The 6743-nt window shown below is 38.9% G+C and overlaps 1 pseudogene; it reads right to left on the bottom strand.

The window, feature by feature from the left end:
• Positions 1 to 3326: 3326 nt before the first annotated feature.
• Positions 3327 to 5077, bottom strand: LOC145063668 (pentatricopeptide repeat-containing protein At1g80550, mitochondrial pseudogene; annotated as a pseudogene).
• Positions 5078 to 6743: the final 1666 nt, after the last annotated feature.

Genomic DNA, 6743 nt, shown 5'->3' with positions numbered 1-6743 from the left:
CTTAGAAGTTGTGAGATTTCTCGGTTTCCAATATAATTGACTTTTTGCTTTAAAAGCCTTTTATGCTTAGACTAAATACTCATAACTTGCTATAAATTTTTTTTAATCAACTTGTTTCTAATCATTTGACCATTGGTTGACTTTTACAAGTTTGAAAATAACGGGTTGTCACATCATCCCCCCGTTAAAGAGAATTTCGTCCCGAAATTAAGTCTAAAGTGATACACATGGACTAGGGAAACAAACGTGCGTACTTTTGTTTCATTTGATCTTACCTCTCCCAAGTGAATTCAGATCCTCGCTTAACATTCCAACAGACCTTCACTATTGGTATACGACTTTGTTTGGTTTGTTTGACTTGCCTATCCATGATTTCTACTGGTTCTTCCACGAAGTTGAGGCTCTCATTTATCTCGATTTCATCGAGTGGGATCACAAGAGTCTCGTTGGATAGACACTTCTTTAGATTAGACACTTGGAAGGTAGGGTGTATGTTGCTAAGTTCTTAAGGTAGTTTGAGTTTGTAAGCTACTGGGCCGATTCTAGCGATAATCTCGAAAGGCCCGATGTACCTTGTATTCAATTTTTCATGCTTTCCGAAGCGTATCATGCCCTTCCAGGGTAAGGCCTTCAATAGCACGCGGTCACCAACCTAGAATTCCAAGGGTTTTTGTCTTTTGTCTGCGTAATTCTTCTGTCTATCTCTAGAGGCATTCAATCATTCACGAATTTGAACAATCTTTTTAGTCGTCTCTCTGATGATTTCCGGGTCAGTGAGAGTGCTATCAGGAACTTGTCCTTTAGCTAGTTGCGTATCAGCCACTTCATCCGAGCACATAGGTGATCTGCACTTCCGACCATAAAGGGATTCGAATGGAGGAACTTTGCTACTGGTATGGTAACTGTTGTTGTATGAAAACTCGACAAATGGAAAATAGATATCCCACGCTTTACCAAAGTCAATCACATAATCTCTCAGCATGTCTTCTAATGTTTGGATCTTTTGCTCACTCTACCCATCAGTTTGTGGATGGTAGGCTGTACTCATGTCCATCCTAGTTCCCAGGGAATTTTGTAGTGACTACTAGAATCTCGAGGTGAATCTACTATCTCTATCATAGATAATAGATATGGGTACACCATGCAGTCGTATAATCTCTCTAATGTATGTTCTGGTTAGTTTCTCCATCTTATCAGTTTCTTTAATTGGCAGGAAGTGCGCGGACTTGTTTAACCTGTCGACGATCACCCAAATGTTATCAAGACCACCCGTTGTCTTGGGTAACTTGGTTATGAAATCCATTGTAATCCGCTCCCACTTCCACTCAGGTATTTCTGGTTGCTAAAGCAAACCTGAGGGCTTTTGGTATTCTATCTTAACCTTGGCATAAGTCAGACACTTGCCCACAAAGGTAGCAATCTTTGCTTTCATGTTGGCCACCAATATAACTTCTTGAGGTCCTGATACATCTTGTCTGAACCTGGATGAACGGAGTATCGTGTTCGTTCATGACAACGTCTTTGAATCCACCAAACTTCGGTGTCCAGATCCGGTTCACGAGATATCGAACTCCGTCACCCTTGACTTCTAAATTCTTTTCCATTCCTCTTAAGGATTCACCTGCCACATTTTCGGGTTTCAAGGCTTCATGCTGAGCCTCTTTACATTGTGTAGACAGATGTGAATGGATGGTCATTATCAGTGCTTTGACTCTATGACCTGAGTACTCCTTTCGACTAAGGGAATCAACTACTACATTGGCTTTGCCGGGATGATAACAAATTTCACATTCATAGCCATTTAGTAGTTCTACCCATCATCGTTGTCTCTTGTTCAGCTCCTTCTGATCGAATATATGTTGAAGGCTTTTGTGGTCTGTGAAAATGGTGCTCTTTGTACCATATAGGTAGTGTCTCCAGATCTTTAGAGCAAAAACTACCGCTTCAAGCTCAAGATCGTGAGTAGTGTAGTTAACTTTGTGTGTCTTAAGTTGTCTTGATGTATAGACGATGACCTTTTCCCGTTGCATAAGAACACAGCCAAGTCCTTGGTTGGATGCATCGCAGTATACTATGGAATCTTCTATCCCTTCTGGAAGGGACAATATCGGTGCGCTGCATAGGGCTTGTTTTAGTGTTTGGAACACATTTTCTTTTTTCTCTTCCCAGTCGAAGGTTACACCCTTCTGGGTCAAGGTGGTAAGCGGTTTAGCGATCTTTGAGAAGTTCTGTATGAACCTGCGATAGCAGCCAGCGAGGCCTAAGAATTGACGGATCTTCGTAGGCGTTCTTGGTGCTGACCAGTTCTCGATTGCTTTGATTTTGGAAAGGTCCATGTGAATTCCCTCTTCGCTGACCACTTGACCTAGGAATTCGACTCTCCGAATCCAAAGTTCACACTTCGACAATTTCGCATAACATTGTAAATTGAAGTATTTGTAACTATCTCTAATCTTAATTTTTTATTCCAAAAAAAGGTTTACTTGTAACCTAAAAACGGTATTATAAAATAGTGCTAAACGAAACATTGTATATTCAGGTTGCAATATTCCTATTTCAAGACGATCAAACACTCACTTTAAGAAAAATAATATCAAAAGAAAAAGAAAAAGAGAAAAAACAAAGGTTGTAAAACAGAAAAATCAGAAAGAAAACATAGTGCACATGACTTAAAATAGATATTTACCTAATGTTTAGATTTCAAAACTTGTAATCAAAATAATCTTTATCGACGATTTAAACAAAATATAATAACATTTCAACAACAATTGACATTGAAAAGAAAAGTTGGAAGTTAGATTTGATAATCTTGATAAAAAAAACATAAACGAAGAAAATTTACGAGGCCTAAATGTATAATTGTTTTTTTTGTTTGAGTAATTTACGGGTATACCCGCTACCCGGCCCGAATTAAAACTCAATCTACCTGAACCCGAATCCCGAAGTGCAATATAGATCAAATACCGGTTATTATTATTTTCTTTTTTTAAAACTCGAACTATCCGAAACCTAAAAGTTATATCCAATCAACACCCCTAACTTGTTGACACGTGTAATTTGTTGATTTAAATTCAGCTGTTTTGGGATTAGGTTTAGTCATTATTTATTGTCGAATATTTTTTTCTCTTTTCAAATTTTGATGGTGTCAGGTTATATGATTTTAGCCCTTAAAAAAATTAAGGCATTATAACCTTAAATGATCAAGTAGCAAAGATGATATTATGCAGCATCCGCAATTTTAATGCGACAAATATATTGAGATGTTTAGTGAATAGTATTTATTTTGTAGGGTTATGAATTCCTAAGCCTCAAAGAACGTGTTAGAATACACATAACGTTGACTTGTAGTGGATTGCCAATGTTGACTTGAAGGATTACATATGTCGCTTCAAAACAAAGAAAAACTCAAAAAAAGAAAGCTTTGAGATGCAAATCAAATAATAATACATAGAAAGCCACACGACTATCCATAGTTTTCACTTCCCTTCCATCATCCTCTAGCTTCCTAGCTTCCCATGGCGAGTTGTCCTAGAACCCATTTGAGACCAACTTCAAGCACTAAATCTTACTGTAATTTTGTCTCATTGACATCAGTCTGAGTCTTGTTTTTCCTATCATGTGTTACAAACGGGCCCTTATGTCAATCATCCATCCTCATTTTCTCCGTTCACTAACTCAGGTCTCAATTTAGCTGAGAGTCCTTTTGCCAACATCTCTTCATCATACTTTTTTGCCATATCAATCATACCTTTTTCCACCAAAGCATCAATCAAAGCATTATAAGCAAATTCATTCGGACTCAAACCATGATTTTCCATCTTCTCCCAAACTATAAAAACCGGTCTCAAAAAACCCCATCTCCCAAATTTCCTTATAAGCAATACATATGTATCCATAGTTGGACATACACCACTCTCAATCATCCTATCAAGCATTGCAAGAATCTCATTCGGCTTCTCCAAGCACCTGAAAATGCAATGATAAGTGATCACATTGGGTGCACATCCTCTCTTAGACATTTTATCGAGCACCTTATATGCCTCCTTGACCCTCCCATTTTCACACAGAAGTTTAACGATTGTATTGTAAGTTACAACATTTGGTTCACAGCCTAATTCCAGCATTTCACGACCAAGATGAACAGCCACATCAACACCCTCTGAAACACCGATTGCACGGATAACAGTGTTGTATGCCACCACATCCAATTTAATCCCTTTCTTCTTCATCTCTTTATACAGCTTCACAGCCTTCCATGGCTTCCCACTCTTGCATTGAATGTCCATGTAAATTGAATAAGAAAACAAATTTTTACTAATTCCATCTTCATCCATCTGTCCCCAAAACTCTCTACATTTAGACCACCACCCCATTTTATACCACCCACGAAGAATCATGTTATACACTTTAGTACCCATCTCAAAAGACGCAATCTTTTCTTTATTAAAGTTCTTATCTTTACCTAAACATAACTCTTCTGCTTCGATTACATGTTTATACTCACACAATGCATCTATAAGATTCAAGAACGACGTGTCATCTTTTAAATTAAATTCTCCTAACCTATGATATGTACTGATTGCTTCTTGAACAAGGTGTGCGGAAACATAACGCTTAAACATTACACGAAATGTAGTATGGTCTCTCTCAGGCATTTTATCGATCAGTTGCCATGCAAGATCATATTCGAAAAACTTACCCAATATATCAATCATGTGATTATACGTTTCTGTTGTGTGTTTGAACCCGTATTCCGATTCAACCCAATTGAAGAACTCCATAGCGCGTTTCCAATCGTTGCTGTAACATGTTAGAGTTTCGAGGATAGTGGTTCGGTTAACTATGTGTTCTTCTCGAATTGAAAGATTTTGATCTTCGGTTGATCTTCTTGGTGTTTGATGATCGGGGAACGAGATGGGTGTAGGATTTTTGGGTATGGAAGTGTGAAATTGGAGTAAAAATGAAGGTCGGATCTTGGAAACGAGGAAGGAGAGATGGCTGGGAACCAACGGCTTCATTGTATTGTATGTTTTGACTTTTCAATGGGAGAGTTTTCTATCTGATTTTCAAGGGCATAGTTGTCATTTTGACGGAAGGAAGGTGTAGTACTTTTGTAGGGATGACACTATAGTTTATAAATTATTTATATAGTTTACTTCATTAAGCTAAAGAGCTATTATTATTCATATTGTTTTGTTAAATTTTATTATTTAGCCGCATACTCCTAGTAGTCTTACTCAACTTGGAATTGCTTTGTATCGGTAACTCCTCTTTCTTGGAATTTTCCATACTAAAATGTTTTAGTACCTTTTCCAAGTAAGTATTCTGACTAAGTCCTATTAGTCTTTTACTCCTGTTTCTCACTATCCTTATTCCTAAAATATAGGCAGCCTCTTCGAGGTCCTTCATAGCGAAACACTTCCCAAGCCAAGACTTGACTTCCTGCAGGGTCGGGATGTCGTTTCCTATGAGTAGTATGTCATCGACATACAATACGAGAAAGCTAACTATGCTCCCACTGGCTTTGACATATACACAAAACTCATCTTCGCTTCGCAGGAAGCCAAACTCTTTGACTTTCTCGCTGAAACAAACATTCCATCTGCGAGATGCTTGTTTCAATCCATAAATGGACTTCTCAAGCTTACACACTCTATTAGGATACTTCGCATCGACAAAACCCTCTGGCTGACTCATATAAGCATCCTTAGCCAACTTCCCATTAAGGAAAGCGGTTTTGATGTCCATTTGCCATATTTCATAGTCATGAAATACAGTAATGACTAGCATCACCCTAATAGACTTTGTCTTCGCAACCGGTGAAAAGGTCTCATCATAGTCAACTCCGGGAGTTTGATTAAATCCCTTCGCAACCAATCGCGCCTTATTAGTGTGTACTTTCCCGTCCATGTCGGTCTTCTTCTTGAAGATCCACTTGCACCCGACCGTCTTACGCCCTGGTACATTGTCAACCAAATTCCAAACATGGTTGTCATACATGGACTGAATCTCATTGTCCATATCCTCTTTCCATTTTTCAGACTTCGGGCCTGTCATGGCTTCCTTGTAGCTGCTAGGTTCGTCCAAAGTTACTAGTGTACTATCACTAATAAACGTATCCCCTTTAGTAGTAATATGGAAACCATAAAACTGCGGTTGAAAGCTAACCCTACTGGAACGTCTAAGAGGTAAGGACTCGTCAATCGGTTCAACAGGAGTTTCCTCCTCAAGTTGAGCGCCAATGTTTGAGGTTCCTTTATCGTTCGATTCTTGAAGCTCTTCAAGATTGATTTGCCTCCCACCGTCCCCTTGGCTTATGAGTTCTCGCTCTTGGAAAACCCCTCTCCTTGCAACGAAGACAACATTGTCACTCGGTCTATAGAAGAGATATCCAAAGGACTTTTGTGGGTAGCCGATGAAAATACACCGATCACTACGAGGTTCGAGCTTGTCATGAGTCTTTTGTCTTATGAAAGCATCGCATCCCCAAACCTTGATATGTGCTAACGAGGGATCTTTCACTGTCCACATCTCGTGAGGTGTTTTGGCAACCTTCTTCGTAGGGACCAAGTTAAGGATATAGGCAGCAGTCTCCAAGGCATACTGATGTGCACAAAAGTACCCACTAATTTTAATATTTATAACCTAACAAACTTAGACTATCTATGCACTTATAGGCAGTGTACCTAGTCAGATTACAGTATAGCTTAGGTAAGTCGGGTGTCGATCACAGGGAACGGTGG

This window comes from Lactuca serriola, chromosome 7 (assembly GCF_051521515.1).
Source record: "Lactuca serriola cultivar US96UC23 chromosome 7, Lser_US96UC23_V15, whole genome shotgun sequence".
Taxonomy (NCBI): Eukaryota; Viridiplantae; Streptophyta; class Magnoliopsida; order Asterales; family Asteraceae; genus Lactuca; species Lactuca serriola.
This window is presented reverse-complemented; position numbering and strand designations above follow the sequence as displayed.